We start from the raw sequence: 21070 nt of genomic DNA, 5'->3' as shown, positions 1-21070 counted from the left end.
AAATATATATATATATTTTTTTTTTTGAGACAGTTTCGCTCTGTCACCCAGACTGGAGCACAGTGGCCCGATCTCGGCTCACTGCAACCTCCGCCTCCCGGGTTCAAGCGATTCTCCTGCCTCAGCGTCTCAAGTAGCTGGGACTACAGGCACTTGCCACCACACCTGGCAAATTTTTTGTATTTTTAGTAGAGACAGTGTTTCACTGGGATTACAGGTGTGACCCACCACACCCAACCCAAGATGTATTAATTGAGAAAAGCAAGGTGCAGATTAGTGTTTATAGTAGACGCCATTTATATATAAAAAAAGAAGAGAGAATCGGGTGCAGTGGCTAATGCCTGTAATCCCAGCACTTTGGGAGGCTGAGGTGGGCAGATCATGAGGTCAGGAGTTTGAGACCAGCCTGGCCAACATAGTGAAACCCTGTCTCTACGAAAAATACAAAAATTAGCCAGGCATGGTGGTGCATGCCTGTAGACCCAGCTACTTGGGAGGCTGAGGCAGGGGAATCACTTAAACCTGGGAGGTGGAGGTTGTGGTGAGCCAAGATCGTGCCACTGCACTCCAGCCTGGGCAACAGAGCAAGACTCTGTCTCAAAAAAAAAAAAAAAAAAAAAAAAAAAAAAAAAGAAGGAGGCCGGGAGGCTCATGCCTGTAATCCTAGCACTTTGGGAGGCCGAAGTGGGTGGATCACCTGAGGTCAGGAGTTCAAGACCAGCCTGGCCATCATGGTGAAACCCCATCTTTATTAAAAAAAAAAAAAAAAAAAAGGAGAAATACTACCTATTTTATAAATGCATTACAAATCTCAAAGGATCACAGAGCTTTAGGAGGCCAAGGTGAAGGAATCACCTGAGCCTAGGAGTTTGAGACCAGTTTGGGCAACATAAGGAGACCTTCATCTCTACAAAAAAGTTTTGTTTTTTTTTTTGAGACAGTCTCACTCTGTTGCCCAGGCTGGAGTACAGTGGCGTGATCACGACTCATTACAACCCCTGCCTACTGGATTTAAGTAATTCCCCCACCTCAGCCTCCCAAATAGCAGGTATTACAGGTGTATGCCACTATGCTCAGCTAATTTTTTTTTTTTTTTTGTATATTTGTAGAGACAGGGTTTTGCCATGTTGACCAGGCTGGTCTGGAACTCCTGACCTCAAGTGACCCATCTGCTCAGCCTCCCAAAGTGCTGGGCTTATAGGTGTGAGCCACTGCACCCAGCCCCAAAAAATTTTCTGTTTTTTTGTTTTTAATTTAGCTGGGCATGGTGGCATGGACCTATAGTCCCAGCTACTTGGGAGGCAGAGGTGGGAGAATCACTTGAGCCCAGGAGTTCAAGATTACAGTGAGCTATGACTGGACCACTATATGCCGAGGCAGCGGATCACTTGAGGTCTGGAATTCGAGACCAGCTTGGCTAACATGAGGAAGCCCCGTCTCTACTAAAAATACAAAAATTATCCAGGCATGGTGGTACACACCTGTAATCCCAGCTACTTGGGAGGCTGAGACAGGAGAAACGCTTGAGCCCAGGAGGCAGAGGTTGCAGTGAACCAAGATCACCGCAGCACACTCCAGCCTGGACAACAGAGTGAGACTGTCTCCAAGAAAAAAAAAAAAAAAAGCCACACCCTAGAAGCTGCCTTCTTCGTCAGACAGGCTCATCATTGGAAGAAGTGACATGTAGTCTCCCAGGCTGGCAACCTTGTACTCACTCCTCCCAAATCCCTGCAATTGTGTAATGGGGTAGGGCTGCTTTGTTGGGTCAGCACAGAGTGAAGGTGATACGGCCTAGCTGACAACTCTATCTAGGCTGTGTCAGCGAGGATTATTCTGCTTGGGAAAGGAGGCAGTGAAATCAACCTTAGATTTAAGTCCCAAGAACCCCCAGGCTCTTGTTCCTAGCCTTCTTGGATGTCCTTTAAAATCCTTCATTTGCTCACCAAAGAAGTCTGTTTGGACTTCTTGACCCCTGAGTTGAAAGAAATAGGTGCTTGTTTGATTCGAGCACTAGTGTGAAGTACCAGGGATCCGCAATCTAGGGGTAAGCAAAGATTTCTTGACATAGAAAACAACAGTCATCTGAAAATTGGATAACTTAAACTTCATCAGAATCTATTAATAAAACTTCAGCTCATGATATAGACTGAGAAAATATTCATAAACATTTATTTCACAAAGGACTTAGTCCTATCTAAGACCTCACAATATTTAAAAAAAAAAAAAAAAAAAAAAAAGACTTGGATCCAGAATATATTTTTAAACTCTTACAAATCAATGGAAAAAACAAACAAAAAAACCAGGCTAGGCGTGGTGGCTCATGATTGTAATCCCAGCACTTTGGGAGGCTGAGGCGGGCAGATCATGAGATCAGGAGTTCAAGACCAGCCTGGCCAAGACAGTGAAACCCTGTCTCTACTAAAAATACAAAAATTAGCTGGGCATGGTGACAGGCACCTATAATCCCAGCTACTTGGGAGGCTGAGGCAGGAGAATCACTTAAAACTGGGAGGTGGAGGTTGCAGTGAGCCAAGATCGCGCCGCTGCACTCCAGCCTGGGTGACAGAGAAAGACTCTGTCAAAAAAAAAAAAAAAAAAAAAACACATAAAAAGTTTTTAATGGAAAAGGACTTGAACAGGCTGGGCAGAGTGACTCATACCTATAATCCCACCATTTAGGGAAGCCAAGAAGGAAGAATTACTTGATCCCAGGAGTTTGAGATCAGCCTGGGCAACATGATGAGACACCACCTCTACAAAATAAAAACAGATGGGAGGATCGTTTGAGTCCCAGAGGTTAAGGCTGCAGTGAGCTGTGATTGCGCCACTGTACTCTAGCCTGGGCAACTGAGAAAGTCCCTGTCTCCAAAAAAAAAAAAAAGACTTGAACAAACACTTCGCGACAGAAGAAAAATATACAGAAGGCCAAAAGGCCCATTTAAAAAGCCCTTGAAAATAATATTAATCATTATGGAATTGCAAAGCAAAACCACAAAGAGTTACTATTACAACCTCACCACAATGGTTGCCATTTTAAAAATGGAAAGTAAGATTGGGCACAGTGGCTCACACCTGTGATCCCAGCACTTTGGGAAGCCAAGGCAGGTGGATCACCTGAGGTCAGGAGTTTGAGACCAGCCTGGCCAATATGGCTGAACCCCAACTCTACTAAAAATACAAAAAGGGGACTTGAGCCCAGGAGTTCCAGATCAGCCTAGGCAACATATTGAGACCCTGTCTCTACAAATTAGCCTGGCATGGTAGCACATTCCTGTAATTCCAGCTGCTAGTAGGGACTAAGGCAGGAAAACTGCTTGAATGCAGGAGGCAGAGTTTGCAGTGAGCCAAGATTGAGCCACCGCACTCCAGCCTGGTCGAAAGAACAACACTTCGTCTAAAAAACAAACAAAACAAAACAAACAAACAAACAAAAGCAATAGAAAGTAGGGCTGGGCATGGTGGCCAGTAGCTGTGTCTGGAGTGTCAACTGGAAATGAACACTAGGGAAATTGCTGAGGTAATGGTAATTAAAAAAATGTTCTACATGTTGATAAGAGTATGGATTACATGAAGGTAGGTATTTGTCAAAACTCATCAAATTGTACACTTAATATTTGTGCAAGCAGGCCAGGCCTGGTGGCTCACACCTGTAATCCCAGTACTTTGGGAGGCTGAGGCAGGCAGATCACTTGAGGTGGAGAGTTCAAGACCAGCCTGGCCAACATGGTGAAACTCCACCTCTACTAAAAAATACAAAAAATTAGCTGGGCATGGTGGTGGACACCTGTAATCCCAGCTACTTGGGAGGGTGAGGCAGGAGAATCACTTGAACTTGGAAGGCAGAGGTTGCATGAGCTGAGATCACACCACTGCACTCCAGCCTGGGCAACAGAGCAAGACTCAGTCTCAAAAGAAAGAAAAAAAAGATTTGTGCAAGCTGATGCAGTGGATCAAGTTTATAATCCCAACATTTTGGGAGGCTGAGGAAGGAGACTTGAGGCCAGGAGTTCCAGACCAGCCTAGGTAATATATTGAGACCCTGTCTCTACAAAAAAAAGTTTTAAAAATTAGCCAGGTGTGCTGGTGCATGTTTGTGGTTCCAGCTACTCAGGCTGACCAGGGAGGACCACTTGAGCCCAGGATGTTGAGGCTGCACTGAGCTGTGATCTTGCCACTGCTCTCCAGCCTGGATGATACAGCAAGACCCTGACTCAAAAAAAAGCCAAGCTGGCCAGCCACAGTGGCTCACACCTGTTATCCAGAACTTTGGGAGGCTGAGGTGGGCAGATCACGAAGTCAGGAGTTCAAGACCAATCTGGCCAACATGGTGAAACCCCGTCTCTACTAAAAATACAAAAAATTAGCTGGGCATGGTGGCGTGCACCTGTAATCCCAGGTATTTGGGAGGCCGAGGCAGGAGAATTGCTTCAACCTGGGAGGCAGAGGTTGCAGTGAGCCGACAACACGCCGCTACACTCCAGCCTGGGTGACAGAGTGAGACTCCACCTCAAAAAAAAAAAAAAAAAAAAAAACCCAAAATAAAATGTTATGGAAAAAGGGTTCAGATTCAGACCACAAGAGTTCTGGATCATGCACACAAAGAGTTCAAGGTGAGTTGCAGAATGCAGTTAGAAGAAATGGTTTATTGACAACTACTGAGTTACAGTGTAGGATGCCCTCAGAAAGCAGGAGGGGGAACTTCTCATTTAAACTTTTTTTTTTTTTGAGATGGAGACTCACTCTGTCACCCGGGCTGGAGGCCAATGGCACTATCTCGGCTCACTGCAACCTCTGTCTCCCAGGTTCAAGTGATTTTCCCATCTCAGCCTCCCGAGTAGCTGAGGTTACAGGCACCCACTATCATGCTCGGCTGCTTTTGATATTTTTCTGAAGATGGGGTTTCACCATGTTGGCCAGGCTGGTCTTGAACTCCTGACCACAGGTGATCCCACCTTGGCCTCCCAAAGTGCTGGGATTACAGGCATGAGCCACTGCACCCAGCCTAAACTCTTTTTTTTTTTTTTTTTTTTGAGACAGGGTCTTGCTTTGTCACCCACTCTGGAGTACGGTGGTGTGATTACAGCTCACAGCAGCCTTGACCTCCCAGATCCAAGGAATCTTCCCCATGTAGCCTCCTGAGTGGCTAGGACTACAGGCACACTCCACCAACACAGGAATTTTTTTTGAGACGGAGTCTCACTCTGTTGCCCAGGCTGGAGTGCAGTAGTGCCATCTTGGCTCACTGCAACCCCTGCCTCTTGGATTCAAGCAATTCTCCTGCCTCAGCCTCCCAAGGAGCTGGGATTACAGGTGCCCACCACCACACCCAGTTAATTTTTTTGTATTTTAGTAGAAACAGGGTTTTACCATGTTGGCCAGGCTGGTTTCAAACTCCTGACCTTAAGTGATCCGCCCTCCTCAACCTCTCTAAGTGCTAGGATTACAGGCATGAGCCACTGCACCTAGCCTAGGAATTTTTTCTTTTTCACTTTGCAAGCTGGAGACCTCTGGCCAGTGATGCCCGGGCCAAGCCTTGCTTGGGCACGCTACCTGCAACAGGAGACAGCCCACTCACTTGGTCTACCCAAGCCAGATCTGGCTTGCACATTGGTTCCCAATGTCTTTTCCCGCACCCAAGAAGAATGAGGATGCACTGACAATCAGAGAGTGAGCAAGGTAGGGAGTTTTATTGAGTGATGAAACAGCTTACAGTGGAGAGGGGACGTGGGGGTGCTTCTCCTACTTGAAGGGAGGAAGGTCCCCTGTGTGACTGGGTCTGGAGCTTTTTATGGACTCAGAATGGGAAGTACATGCTGACTGGTTTGTGAGCATGAAAAAAAGATTAAAGCGAAGACATCACTCAAAGGTGGGCACAACAGTGTAGAAAATCAATTAGGAAAGGGTAGGTATATGTAAAATAGGTGAAAGGTGGGGATCAATCTGAGGAAGGCGCACCAAACGGGAAGACAAGTTCTCAATCTGGTCTGAGGATTTAACTTGTAGCTTGGCTTTCAGGCTTCAAACTGTCTTTAGCTTGGAGGTGGGGTTTCACTGGGGATCCACCCCTATCTGCCTAGGCATTTTTGGCTGCATCTTGTCATTACCACCACAACCCCCAGGTAATTTTTTTAATTTTTTTGTAAAGACAAGATCTTGCCATGTTGCCTAAGGTGGTCTCAAACTCCTGGACTCAAGTGATCTTCCTGCCTTGGCCTCCCAAAGTGCTAAGATTAGGTGTGAGCTACTGTGTCCAGCCTATAATTTTATTTATTTATTTATTTAGAGACAGAGTCTAACTCTGTTGCCCAGACTAGAGTGCAATGGTGTGATCTTGGCTCACTGCAACTTCTGCCTCCTGGGTTCAAGCGATTCCCCTGCCTCAGCCTCCCAAGTAGCTGGGATTGCAGGCACCTGCCACCATGCCTGGCTAATTTTTGTATTTTTAATAGAGATGGGGTTTCACCACGTTAGCCAGGCTGGTCTCGAACTCCTGACCTCAGGTGATCCGCCTGCCTTGGCCTCCCAAAGTGCTTGGATTACAGGTGTCAGCCACCATGCCAAGCCTATGATTATTTTCAAGAGTATATATTGTTATGTGATATCGGGACATCTGGACATTTTCCTATCATAGGAGTTTCTCCTTGCAAGCATTATTAAGCTGTTCCTTCAAACATAAACATCTTATGACAATGGGCTGTGACTAGCAAGGAATGCGTCTTGCTAGTTTTAAGATAGAGTCATTGTTTAAAGTGGTGTCACCTTGGCTCTCCTGTACTCCTGCTTCCCTAACATAATCCAAGAAACTAAAGATTTGTCTACCTCACGTCCATCTGCTTCCCCCGACCAGAAAACCCTGTGAACAAATATTGACTATAGTTGGTAGATTAGACTTGAGTAGATGAGAAGACATACTGAAGGTAAAGGGAACCAGTGTTCCCACTACTGGAAGTTACAAAAATGGGGAGGAGGAAAGTACTATGTGATGTTGAATTAGACTTGGAGGTATCAATATGCACTCTTGGCTTTATACAAATTTCCTGGCTCTGTCCACTGACAGAGCCCACAGAAGCAGCCACAGAGCATACCTAGCGCTCAGATCTTGGTTTCTGAATTCCATTCTCCTACAAAAGGAACCAGGGTTTCTGGGAGAACAGACTGCTGCAGAGAAAGTGTAAGATGAACCTGAAATATCTTCTTTTTTTTTTTTTTTTTTTTTTGAGACGGAGTTTCACTCATGTTACCCAGGCTGGAGTGCAATGGCGTGATCTCGGCTCACCGCAACCTCCGCCTCCTGGGTTCAGGCAATTCTCCTGCCTCAGCCTCCTGAGTAGCTGGGATTACAGGCACGCACCACCATGCCCAGCTAATTTTTTTTTGTATTTTTAGTAGAGACAGGGTTTCACCATGTTGACCAGGATGGTCTCGATCTCTTGACCTCGTGATCCACCCGCCTCGGCCTCCCAAAGTGCTGGGATTACAGGCTTGAGCCACCGCGCCCGGCCCCTGAAATATCTTCTTAAGCTACAAAGCAAGAAAATGCTCAAAGAATGTAGGGGATATATCGAAAGAACAAAGAAGCCAGTTTGAGGGGCTCCTGCTAGCCAAATCTGGGACAATCTGGACATCAAAAATAAAAGACAAGTTGATCGGGTGTGGTGGTTCAAGCCTGTAATCCCAGCACTTTGGGAGGCCAAGAGGGGTGGATCACGAGGTCAAGAGATCCAGCCCATCGTGGTCAACACGGTGAAACCCTGTCTCTACTAAAACTACAAAAAATTAGCTGGGCATGGTGGCGCGTGCCTGTAATCCCAGCTACTCAGGAGGCTGAGGCAGGAGAATTGCCTGAACCCAGGAGGCGGAGGTTGTGGAAAGCCGAGATCGCGCCATTGCACTCCAGCCTGGGTAACAAGAGCGAAACTCCGTCTCAAAAAAAAAAAAAAAAAGACAAGTCAAGGCCTGGCGCAGCAGCTCATGCCTGTAATCTCAGCACTTTGGGAAACTGAGGCAGGCAAATCACCTGAGGTCAGGAGTTCATGACCAGCCTGGCCAACATGGTAAAATCCCTGTCTCTACTAAAAATACAAAACTTAGCCAGGCCTGGTGGCGCTCATGTACAGTCCCAGCTACTTTGGAGGCTGAGGCTTGAGAATTGCTTAAACCAGGGAGACAAAGGTTGCAGTGAGCTGAGATTGCTCCACTGCACACCAATCTGGGTGACAGAGTCAGCCTGACCCCCCCCCCAAAAAAAAGAAAAGATCATCAGGGATGCTAAAACTTGAAGGTTAAATCATAATGAGGAAGAGCCTCAAGGAATATCCCCACAAATTACCTTTTATTTATATAGAGGAAATTAATAACTTTACAGAGAGCAATCTGGTAGCCCCAACCTTCATCAAGTGATCAAAATCAACTATCAATTTTAGGACAAACCAACATTATGTAACTCCTGAAATGATATTATAGCCCTGTATAACTGCGTAATTTGAACCTAAGGATGAGGAAACATTAGCCAAACAAAAATCAAGCGACATTCTGCAAAATAAATAGCTGTACTTTTTTGAGGCAGGGTCTCGCTCTGTTGCCCATGCTGGAGTACAGTGGTATGATCATGGCTCACTGTAGACTTTACCTCCTTGGCTCAAGCAGTTCTCCCACCTCAGCCTCCTGAGTAGCTGGGTCTACAGGTGCTCACCATCATGCCCAACATGTTTTTTTAGGAATGCACTCACTTTGTTGTCCAGGTGGGTCTTGAACTCCTGGGCCCAAGCGATCCTCCCTCCTCAGCCTCCCAAAGTGTTGGGATTATAGGCATGAGCCACCATGCCTGGCCAGTAGCTGTACTTTCCAAAAATGTCCAAGTCAAGAAAGACAAAGTGAGGCTAGAGAACTGCTCTAGATTAGACTAAAAACACATGATCCTGAATTGAAAAATATGATCCTGAACTGAAGATTATCTCGATAACAGAAATACGTTAAATGAATACTATTTAGACAATTGTCAAAATTTGATTATGGATTATATGCGTTTCCTGTGGCTGCTATGGTAAATTACCACATGATTTGGTGGCTTAAAATAACACACATTTCTTTTCTTTTCTTTCTTTTTTTTTTTTTTTACAGAGTTTTCCTCTTGTTGCCCAAGCTGGAGTGCAATGGCATGATCTCTGCTCACTGCAACTTTCCCTCCCAGGTTCCGAGCGATTCTCCTGCCTCAGCCTCCCGAGCAGCTGGGGTTACAGGTATGTGCTACCACACTCTGCTAATTTTGTATTTTTAGTAGAGATGGGGTTTCTCTATGTTGGTCAGGTTGGTCTTGAACTCCTGACCTCAGGTTATCCACCTGTCTTAGCCTCCCAAAGTGCTGGGATTACAGGCGTGAGCCACCGTGCCTGGCCAACTCACATATATTTTCTTATAGCTCTGGAGGTCAGAAGAATGAAGCCAGTTTCACTGGCTGAAAACAAGATGTTAACAGGGTTGAACTCCCTCTGAACTGGTAAAGTACACATTGTCTCCAGTTTACTTTTTTTTTTTTTTTGAGACGGAATTTAGCTCTTGTCACCCAGGCTGGAGTGCAATGGCACGATCTTGGCTCACTGTCACCTCCGCCTCCTGGGTTCAAGTAATTCTCCTGCCTTAACCTCCCAAGTAGCTGGGATTACAGACATGTGCCACCACACCAGGCTAATTTTGTATTGTTAGTAGAGGCAGGGTTTTACCATGTTGGTCATGCTGGTCTCTAACTCCAGACCTCAGATGATCCACTTGCCTCGGCCTCCCAAAGTGCTGGGATTACAGGCGTGAGCCACCATGCCCAGCCATCAGTTTACTCTTGAATAATTCAGAAATATGATCAAAATGGGGCAAAATATAAACATGTGGGAAATCTGGGTAAAGATACCATTTTTGTGACTCATCTGTAAGTTCGAGATTATGTTAAAATTTAATGGATGAAAAGAATAAGTACTGCCAATAATACAGGCAGATATGTAAGCATAAATTTTCATGCCAGTTCTAACATCAGTGGTATGACTTCCTAACTACAGTCAGGAAATTCTGTTAAATAATAACGCTTCTTTGCATTTGGAGGATGCTTATTTTCCAAATCATTTCACAGCTATTGCCTTATTTGCTTCTTGCAATAACCACAGGAAAGAAGAAGAATAGATATTTTCATTCCCATTGGACAAATGAAAACACTGAAGCATGGAAAAGTTAATTGAATTACCTAAGAAATCACACACGTAAGTGGCAGAGTTCCAGATTAGAAACTCTCTTCTGATTCTCCTATGCTAGGTATAAAAGAGTCGTCAAGAGTGGTTACAGGTGCAGGTTAAGTCAGACCTGTACTGAAATCCACTTGAGTCCTGGCTACAACTTGTCTAGCTGTATTACTCAGGGTAGGCAAGGTTATGCAGCAGTGACAAATAAACCCTGAAATATCGACAGCTGAACAGAACAAAGATTTATTTGTTGTTCCCATTTACAGTGTAATGTGGGCCAGTCAGCTTTTTTTTTTTTTTTTAAGACAGGGTCTTACTCTGTAGCCCAGGTTGGAATGCAGTGTCACCATCACTGCTTACTGTAACCTCAACCTCAATGGCTCAAGCAATCCTCCCACCTCAGCCTCCCAAGTAGCTGGTACCACAGATCGCCTGGTTAATTTTTGTATTTTTTGTGGAGATGGGATCTCCCTATGTTGACCAGGCTGGACAGTCAGTTCTCTTGAGTAGCTCTCCTCCACGCAGTTACTCAGGGATCTAGGCTCTGTCCTTAGGAGGAATGAGTGGGGTGGATCCTTTGTTTCCAGCTGTACAGATAAGGAAGAGAAAGTGGAACTTTGTGTGGAATGTTTTAAACCTGGAAATGGGCCGGGTGCGGTGGCTCACACCTGTAATCCAAGCACTTTGGAGGCCAAGGTGGGTGGATCACCTGAGGTCAGGAGTTCAAGACCAGCCTGACCAACATGGTGAAACCCTATCTTAAAAAATAAATAAATAAATAAATAAACCTGGAAATGGGGCATAGCACATCTACAATCCATGGACCAGAATTCGGGTCTACCTCCAAGCATGGAGTTCTGGGAATTGTTGTCTTTCTGTGCATTTGGGGGAAAATGAAACAGTTTAGTGCATAGCTAAGTTTGACTTTGTCATACTAGCTATTGCAAACTTCAGTAATTTATTTAATCTTCTTCTAAATATTCTTATTCATCAAATGCAGACAATAATACCATAAAGAGTAGTTGTATTAAATGAAGCACAAAATGTTCATGGCATGTATAGCACAGTGCCTGGCACTGTAAATCATAAAAGGAAGTTGTTGTTAGGACAGGTTCTCCCTCTGCCACACAGGTTGGAGTGCAGTGGCACGATCACAGCTCACTGCAGCCTTGACCTCTCTGGCTCAAGTAATCCTCCTACTTCAGCCTCCTGAGTAGCTGGGACTGCAGGCACACTCCACAGTGCCCAGCTAATTTTATTTATTTAGGTATTTATTTATTTTTGTAGTGACAGGGGTTCACTATGTTGCCCAGGCTGGTCTTGAACTCCTGGGTTTAAGCCATCCTCCTGCCTCAACCTTCCAAAGTGGGGGAATTCAGACGTGAGCCACCATGCCCAGCCAGTTATTAGTATTACAGAATTTATATGTCACTTACAGTCCTGGTTATATCAATTCCCTGTCCAGTACTGATTATTCATGCCAAACCTTTCCATGTGGAATCCACTTGTTTCTTGCTCTCTGCCCACAGTGTTATGTAGGTTGGTTTCATCAAAAGGAAAGATCAAGGCCTAGGAGGAGGGCCCACATGGCAGGAGGGAATGTGAAGAGCAGTGGGTTACAAGTGTAGTTTTGCAAGATATACACTAATGCAGGGGCTTGGCAACAGTGGAGGCACCCATAAACCCCCACCCCCACCCCAGGGGTGGCTGAGATGGCCCCTCTTGTTGTTCTTAACAACAGGTGTTGGCAGACTTCCAACAAAGCTACCAAGGAGTCTATTCTCTCTGGAATTTAAAAGGAGAGGATAGGATGGTGTCCACAGGAGGTGAGGGGCAGCAGCTGTCCAGAGCTTACAGCTTTCTCCATACTCAACGCCACTGTAGCTTAAGTGGCTCAACTAAGCCTGTCCAAAAAGGCTCACGTAGGAATGCCCTGCACCTCCCAAAAAACAGAACATGAGGATTCGGGAATTCATGAGCAGGATGTAGAGTGGACTCCAAAGAGTCATGCATGACTATTTTTTTTTTTTTTTTTTTGAGACGGAGTTTCACTCATGTTACCCAGGCTGGAGTGCAATGGCACGATCTCGGCTCACCGCAACCTCCGCCTCCTGGGTTCAGGCAATTCTCCTGCCTCAGCCTCCTGAGTAGCTGGGATTACAGGCACGCACCACCATGCCCAGCTAATTTTTTGTATTTTTAGTAGAGACGGGGTTTCGCCATGTTGACCAGGATGGTCTCGATCTCTTGACCTCGTGATCCACCCGCCTTGGCCTCCCAAAGTGCTGGGATTACAGGCTTGAGCCACCGCGCCCGGCCTATGACTATTTATTTTTTATTTTATTTTATTTTTGAGACGAAGTCTTGCTCTGTTGCCCAGACTGGAGTGCAGTGGTACAATCTCAGCTCACTGCAACCTCTGCCTTCCAAATTCAAGCAGTTGTCCTGCCTCAGCCTCCCAAATAGCTGGGACTATAGGCACGGTCCGGGTAATGTTTTGTATTTTTAGTAGAGACAAGATTTCACTGTGTTAGCCAGGATGATCTCAATCTTCTGATCTTGTGATCCGCCCTCCTTGGACTCCCTAAGTGTTGGGATTACAGGCGTGAGCTACCACACCCAGCCTTTATTTTCTGCTAGGTAGAAATGTCCCTTTCAGTTTGGAAATGGGGACTGAGAGCCAGAATTTGGGACCTACAGCCCCCATAGACCTTACTCCATTTCTGACACACAGCCAAACTATGATTTGGCCCACCAACATGGAGGCTGCTTAACTGTCTAGTTCGTGACCAGAGTTGAAGTTCAGCACATTTGGCAAACAATGTAATTCATGATGGTGTAGCCAAATTATCCTCTTTTAGATTAGTAGCTGTCCAGTTTTTCTTTGTTTTATAAACTATCAGATTTGAGAACACAGTAAAGTAAAAACTCAAGACTCTAGATCCATTTTTAAAAATTAATTAACTAATTATTTATTTTTGAGACAGAATCTTGCTCTTGTCACCCAGGCTGGAGTACAGTGGCACCATATCAGCTCACTGCAACCTTCTCCCCCGCCTCCCCAGGTTCAAGCGATTCTCCCACCTCAGCCTTCCTAGTAGCTGGGATTATAGGCACCTGCCACCATACCCGGCTAATTTTTTTTTTTGACAGGGGGTCTCACTTGTTGCCCAGACTGGAGTGCAGTGGCACGATCTTGGCTCACTGCAACCTCTGCCCCCGCTACCCAGGGTTCAAGCAGTTCTCCCATCTCAGCTTCCCAAGTAGCTAAGATTACAGGTGCCTGCCACCATGCCCAGCCCATTTTTGTATTTTTGGTAGAGATAGGGTTTTCACCATGTTGGCCAGGCTGGTCTCGAACTCCTGACCTCAAGTGATCTGCCTGCCTTGGCCTCCCAAAGTGCTGGGATTAGAGTACAGGCGTGAGTCACTGTGCCCAGCCTTAATTTTTATATCTAAATAATTTTTTTTCATAGAGACAGTGTCTTGCTGTGTCGCCCAGGCTGGTCTCAAACTCCCGGGCTCGAGCGACCCACCTGACTCTGCCTCCCAAAATGCTGGGATTACAGGCATGAGCCACTGTGCCCAGCCTGCTGTTTTTATATAAATAGCACTGTTTTTATATAAATAGTGTATTTGTTTGAAATGGCTTGCTGCATAGGTAGACTAAAGTTGTCTCCAAGTCACCCCATGATGCCACTGCTACCCACCATAACCAAGCATGAAAATAAATGTGTGGAGAGCACTTGAAATCAAAGGTTGTGCTGGGCATGCTGGCTCATGCCTGCAATCCCAGCACTTTGGGAGGCTGAGGTGGATGGATCACTAGAGACCCACCTGGGCAACATGGTGAAACCCCATCTCTACTAAAAATACAAAAATTAGCTGGGCATGGTGGCACATGCCTGCAATCCCAGCTGAGGCAGGAAAATCGCTTGAGTCTGGGAGGTGGAGGTTGCAGTGAGCCGAGATTGTGCCACTGCACTCCAGTGTCTGGGTGAGAGAGAGAGACTCTGCTAAAAAAAAAAAAAAAAAAAAAAATTTAAAATTTAAAAAATTTAAAAATTAAATCAAAGGTGTGGTCGACTGCAGTTACTAGCAACATTTTCTGAAGAGTCAAGAAGCAATATAGCAGAAGTTGAGACTACAAGGAACACTAAAAAAGTTAAGAAGAAAGAGACGAATTTGCCAGAAGCAAAGCTATATTGAAGGGCCCTGAATCCCTCTCCACTGATTCTGGGGAGATTGGCTAAAAGAAACCCTGATTTTAAAAGGCTTTTCTGGGAGAAGAGTGTAGCATGCGGCCATGAATCAGATGACCCAACTTCACATTCTAAGACCTTCAAGTTCCGTTTATGTAACCCTATGAACATTTCTTAATAGTGACTCTCCTGATCTATCCATTAGGGCCAGTGACCCAGACTACTTCACAGAGTTGTTGTGAGGCTCAACAGAGATAAGGATGTGAAAGTATAATAGGTGCTTTGGTTTACTTTGGTATTTAAATTCCAGTTTACCTAAACACTTCTGAGCTTCTTGGAATTTCGATAAAAAGTTTGGGGAACTTGACAATCATTTCAAATCCAACTTATTCCTTTCTAATCTCCCCTTCTTCTTCCCAACATATATCCCTGTCTAGAAAGTCCCTCTAAGTCCCTTCTTATAACACAAACACCTCTGGGGAAAAGACAAGAGCTGACTTGTTTCCAGATAACATCTTTTTTTTTTTTTTTTTTTTTTTTGAGACGGAGTTTCACTCTTGTTACCCAGGCTGGAGTGCAATGGCGCGATCTCGGCTCACCGCAACCTCCGCCTCCTGGGTTCAGGCAATTCTCCTGCCTCAGCCTCCTGAGTAGCTGGGATTACAGGCACGCGCCACCATGCCCAGCTGATTTTTTATATTTTTAGTAGAGATGGGGTTTCACCATGTTGACCAGGATGGTCTCGATCTCTTGACCTCGTGATCCACCCGCCTCGGCCTCCCAAAGTGCTGGGATTACAGGCTTGAGCCACCGCGCCCGGCCATCTTTTTTTTTTTAATTGCATTTTAGGTTTTGGGGTACATGTGAAGAACATGCAAGATTGTTGCATAGGTACACACATGGCAGTGTGATTTGCTGCCTTCCTCCCCATCACCTATATCTGGCATTTCTCCCCATGTTCTCTCTCCCCAACTCCCTAACACCAGCTGTCCCTCCCCTATTTCCCCCCAACAGACCCCAGTGTGTGATGCTCCCCTCCCTGTGTCCATGTGTTCTCATTGTTCAACACCCACCTATGAGTGAGAACATGCGGTGTTTGATTTTCTGTTTTTGTGTCAGTTTGCTGAGAATGATGGTTTCCAGGCTCATCCATGTTCCTGCAAAGTACACAAACTCATCGTTTTTGATGACTGCATAGTATTCCATGGTGTATACGTGCCACATTTTCCCTGTCCAGTCTATCATCGATGAGCATTTGGGTTGGTTCCAGGTCTTTGCTATTGTAAACAATGCTGCAATGAACATTCGTGTGCATGTGTCCAGATAACACTTTAATGGTCCATAAAGCTGGCCATTTTTTTTTTTTTTAAATAATAGACACAGAGTCTCACTATGTTGCCCAGACTGGTCTCGAACTCCTAGACTCAAGTGATCCTCCCACCTCAGCCTTCCAAAGTGTTGGGATTACAAACATGAGCCACTGTACCTGGCCTAGTTAATTGTTTAGAACTTAATATTTTATCTAAAAATACTTATCTTTGTAAATGTTAATGGTTGTATAATATTCCATTATGGGGATGTACCAGAAGTGTCAGATCAGGTGCTGTGGCTCACGCCTGTAATCCCAGCACTTTGGGAGCCCAAGGTGGGTGGATCACCTGAGGTCAGTAGTTCCAGACTAGCCTGGCCAACATGGTGAAATCCCATCTCTACTAAAAAAAAAACACAAAAAATTAGCTAGGTGTAGGTGGTGGGCGCCTGTAATCCCATCTACTTGGGACGGTAAGGCACAAGAATCACTTGAACGCAAGAGGTGGAGGTTGCACAGAGCCGAGATTGAGCCATTGCACTCCAGCCTGGGCAACAGGGAGAGACTGTCCCAAAACAAAAAAACAAACCAACAAACCCAGAAGTGTCTTTTTTAACTAGTAGATTTTACATAGTAAAATGTAAACAAGCAACATCAGTAACAGTAAATGGAACTCCTTAGGAGTTTCCTTTGATTGAGAATCATTTGAGAAACCAAGCCAGCTGTAGAGAGTGTCAGAATTTTAGGGCGAGGTATACTTCTGACTCCATGACCATGGGAAAGTCACCTAATGTTGCTCTACCCTGGAATTCTCCATGTTAGAGAGGAGGTCTCAGAGCAAAGAATCACTGAGGTTTGCTCCAACTCTGAATGTCTGAGGATTCACCCATAACTGAGGCTCTTGCGATGTGTCTTTTCCTTCTGTAGTGTTTTTGCTGACTCACTTGTGACCCAAATGCTCCATTAGGTCAGAGGAAACATGTATACATAAGAAAACCCTTGGGGAACTCGGTGGCAAGGTAATCATGTCCTTGGAGCAGAATAAGTGCAGGGGATAAGCAGCACAGCTTTGCTTAAAACCAGCTGCCCTTGTGTGACCTGAAGGGGCTTCCCTAGAGAGGAGCTAAGAAGTGGAACTTTGCCTTTCGTCAGAAGAAAAGGGATTTGAAGAATTAAGGACTTTGAGGAGGGAAAATCACTGCTATGTTTAACTCTCAAAAGTTAAGGAGGCTCATGGTGGCTCATGCCCGTGATGCTAACGATTTGGGATGCCAAGGTGAGAGGATCGCTTGAAGCCAGGAGTTCAAGTTCAAGACCAGCCTGGGATACATAGTGAGACCTTGTCTCTATTTAAAAAAAAAAAAAAAAAAAAAAAAAGGCCGGTGTGGTGGCTTATGTCTGTAATCCCAACACTTTGGGGGGGTCGAGGCAGGTGGATCACAAGTTCAAGTTCAAGTTCAAGACCAGCCTGGCTAATTTGGTGAAACCCTGTCTCTACTAAAAATATAAAAATTAGCCAGGCGTAATGGCAGGTGCCTGTGGTCCCAGCTACTTGGGAAGCTGAAGCAGGAGAATCACTTGAACTGGGGAGGTGGAGATTGCAGTGAGCCAAGATGGCACCATCGCACTCCTGGGCAACAGAGCGAGACTTCATCTCAAAAAAAAGGGGAAAGAATCCCAAATGAAAAAAAAAGGTATTGTAAAAGGATAAGGCACTGCAAAGATCTATTATTAAAGGGTTGAGGGCCAGGCATAATGGCTCATTCCTGTAATTCCACTTTAGGAGGCAGATGGCTTGAGTTTCAGCCCACAGTGAGCTGTGATCGCGCCACGGCACTCTAAGCTGGATGGCAGAGTGAGACTCCATCTCAAAAAAAAAAATAAAAATAAAAAATAGAAGTTGAGCAGAGTAAATACCAGGAGAAGTCCACTCAGAAATATCCCCTTGAATTACCAGGATTATAGTCAAGGGCCTGATTTGGAAAGTGAGGGTCAGAAATCTGAATTTTGGTTGGTGTTTATTTGCTTACCACATCACTGTTGACCAATCACCTCTCTGAGTCTGTGTCTCCATCTGTACCATCTGTAAAATGAAGAAATGATAGTATCACATAAGCTTGTTGAGATAATCATGGAGATAAGTGGCTTGAGGCAAGTAAAGTTCTTAACCAATCCTAGCATATGGTAAGGGCTCAGGATTTTTTCCTTTTGCAGTTAAAAATATTGAGGCCAGGTACGGTGGCTCACACCTGTAATCCCAACATTTTGTGATGTCAAGGTGGGAGAATTGCTTGAGCCCAGGAGTTCAAGACCAGCCTGGGCAACATAGAGCAACCCCATCTCTAAGAAAAAATAAATAAATAAAAATAATTTTAAAATGAAAACAAATTGAGATACTCTATAAAATTCATCCTTTAAAACTGTACAACTTAGCAATTTTTCATATATTCACAAGACTGTGTAACCATCACCACTAATTCCAGAGCTACCTAATTTCCATCACCTCAAAAAGAGACCCTGTGCCCATTAACAGTCATTCTTCATTACCTTTGTTTCCCCCAGCCCCTGGCAACCACTAATCGACTTTCTGTCTTCATGGATTTCTCTATTCTGTACATTTCATATAAATGGAATCTACAACATGTGGCCTTTTGTGATGGGCATCTTCCATTAACATCATGCACTAGATATCATTGTTGTAATTATTCCTATTTCCTATAGATCATTTAAAAATTTTTGGCTGGGTGCGGTGGCTCACGCCTGTAATCCCAGCACTTTGGGAGTCTGAGGCAGGTGGATCACCTGAGGTTGGGAGTTCAAGACCAGCCTGATCAGCATGCAGAAACCCTGTCTCTACTAAAAATACAAAAAATTAGCTGGGTGTGGTAGCACATGCCTGTAACCTCAGCTACTTGGGAGGCTGAGGCAAGAGAATGGCTTGAACCTGGAGGCTGAAGCGGAGATTGTGGTGAGCCAAGATTGTGCCATTGCACTCCAGCCTGGGCAAGAAGAGTAAAACTCCATCTTAAAAAAAAAAAAAAAATGGAGGGGACTGGGCTCAGTGTCTCACACCTGTCATCCCAGGACTTTGGGAGGCGGAGGCCAGAGGATCACCTGAGGTCAGGAGTTCGAGACCAGCCTGGCCAACGTGGTGAAAATCATCTCTACCAAAAATACAAAAATTAGCCGAGCATGGTGGCGGGCACCACCACACCTGGTTACCTTTTGGATCTTTGGTAGAGACAAGGTCACCATGTTGGCCAGGCTGGTATTTTATTTACTATTTTTGAGACCAAGTCTCGCTCTGTGGCCCAGGCCGAGTGCAGTGGTGCGATCTTGGCTCACTGCAACCTCGATCTCCCTGGCTCCAGCGATCCTCCCATCTCAGGCTCTCGAGTAACTGGGACTACATAGACAGGCCCCGCCACATCCAGATAATTTTTGTATTTTTGGTAGAGACAGGGTTTCGCCATGCTGCAGAGGCTGGTCTTGAACTCCTGGGCTCAAGCCATCCACCTGCTTCCTCCCAAAGTGCTGGGATTACAGGCATGAGACATCACATCTGGCCCCTACAAATCAAATAGCACAAAATTCAAATTATATAGTAGATAAAAAAAACCTCTTTGTAAGGAAAAAATTGCTAAAGAAATGTAAGAATTAATTTACCTGTTGGGGAACTCACTCTTTTGTGGGACTAGAGAGGTGACCTCAGGAACTTTCCAAAGGGAAAATAAAATCATAAAATTCAGAAATATGACAGGACTGAAAATATCCTGTAATTTTTAAAAAAATTATCCATTTAAAAAATGTTCAGCTGATTTTTGTCCAAAAGCTTTTTACTTGCTGGACTAAGTTCTCTTTGTCATGAAGGCTGCCACTACCCTGTCCAAGTTGTCAGTTTCCCCCAAACCTTGGAGCCATGCTGGGTCTGGATGTGAAACACAGAGGCAGAATCACAGAGGACTGCAGAAGGAGGCTACCAGCCCCTCCCTCAGGCCCAACCACCAACAGTGGTCTTTGACCTACCCCAAAGACACACGCTGAATCCACCAATGGATCTTCCAGAGGCAGGTATTACATTTGATTTCTAACCTTGATTTTGCTCTTTTATAATATGGAAAGAACAGAGTTAATTTTTATTTCGTGTATGGATTATGACTCATTGGGGATTTGCCCATGCAAATGGTCCTCCCCAAATGTAGATAATAATTTAACAACAATCATAACCCTCAGGATTATTAGCTCAGACTCTAAATAAAAAACTCTTCATTCATAGAAGTACTTATTCTCCTTTGCATTGACTTCCAGAGAATTTCTTAACGACTTGAAAAGAGTCTTCTTACTTTGCTGTTTGATTTATCCTTCTCTTCACAAGTCACAGGTATGCATGACTCCCAGCAGCAAAAGAAGGTTAGGAAACTTTGTTGAACTGCCTTTTTGTCACATGGCCTGTGTGATGCTAGGCAAATTTACCTTCCTGCTCAGTAGTGCCCTCCTCTTATATTCTTAAAGTTTTGAAATCTTTGAAGAAATAGTAGGATATGGTTGTTAAGAAACGAGACTCATGTTCTGGGAGTTATCAGGGAGAAAAAGAAAGTTAAAAAGTAAAAGATTTTTTAAAATGAAAAAGAGAAAATTATTATTATTATCGTAGAGACAGGGTCTCACCCTGTTGCCCAGGCTGGTCTCAAGCTCTTGAGTTCAATGATCCACCTGCCTCAGCCTCCCAAAGTGCTGGCACCACAGGCATGAGCCACTGCACCCAGCCCAAAGAGAGAAAAATGTAAAAAAAAAAAAAAAAAAAAATCAGATTCTGAAGTCAGACCATCTTCAAATCCCAGGATCACCGCTTACTATGTATGTGACATTGGGCAAGTTTCTAACCTCTGTACTTCAGTTTCCTCATGTGTAAAACAGGGATAATCAGTAACAACAGGGTTGTAGGGTTGTCGAAATGATTACACAATAAGAATCTAACAGTGACTGTCACATAGTTTTTTCTGCTTACATATATATATGTATACATATACACATATGTATACACATACATATGCATAAAGAATAATATAACAACATCTGAGTCTTTACACATAAATGCTTACATTAAGCCACATGTGCTTTAGCTATTTTTTAAAGACCTTAGATATGGCCAGGTACAGTGGCTCACACCTGTAATCCCAGCACTTTGGGAGGCCGAGGCAGGTGGATCACCTGAGGTCAGGAGTTCAAGACCAGCCTGGACAACATGGTAAAACCCCTTCTCTACTAAAAATACAAAAATTAGATGAGCGTGTTGGCATGCACCTGTAATCCCAGCTGCTCGGGAGGCTGAGGCA

The 21070-nt window shown here is 44.6% G+C and overlaps 1 long non-coding RNA gene across 1 annotated transcript in view; it reads left to right on the top strand.

Moving 5' to 3' along the window:
- The window catches only part of LOC116533657, a 28310-nt gene extending 12999 nt beyond the window's left edge, over positions 1-15311 (top strand). The window contains exons 2-3 of the long non-coding RNA XR_004261388.1: positions 10118-10244; positions 15275-15311. This is a non-coding gene — a long non-coding RNA (uncharacterized LOC116533657). The remainder of the gene's footprint in view (positions 1-10117; positions 10245-15274) is intronic.
- Positions 15312-21070: the final 5759 nt, after the last annotated feature.

The sequence above is a fragment of the Sapajus apella genome, unplaced genomic scaffold (assembly GCF_009761245.1).
Source record: "Sapajus apella isolate SASKATOON/1434 unplaced genomic scaffold, GSC_monkey_1.0 scaffold83, whole genome shotgun sequence".
In the NCBI taxonomy this organism is placed as follows: domain Eukaryota; kingdom Metazoa; phylum Chordata; class Mammalia; order Primates; family Cebidae; genus Sapajus; species Sapajus apella.
Note: the sequence above shows the minus strand (reverse complement) of the source record. Positions and strands in the feature narration are given on the sequence as shown.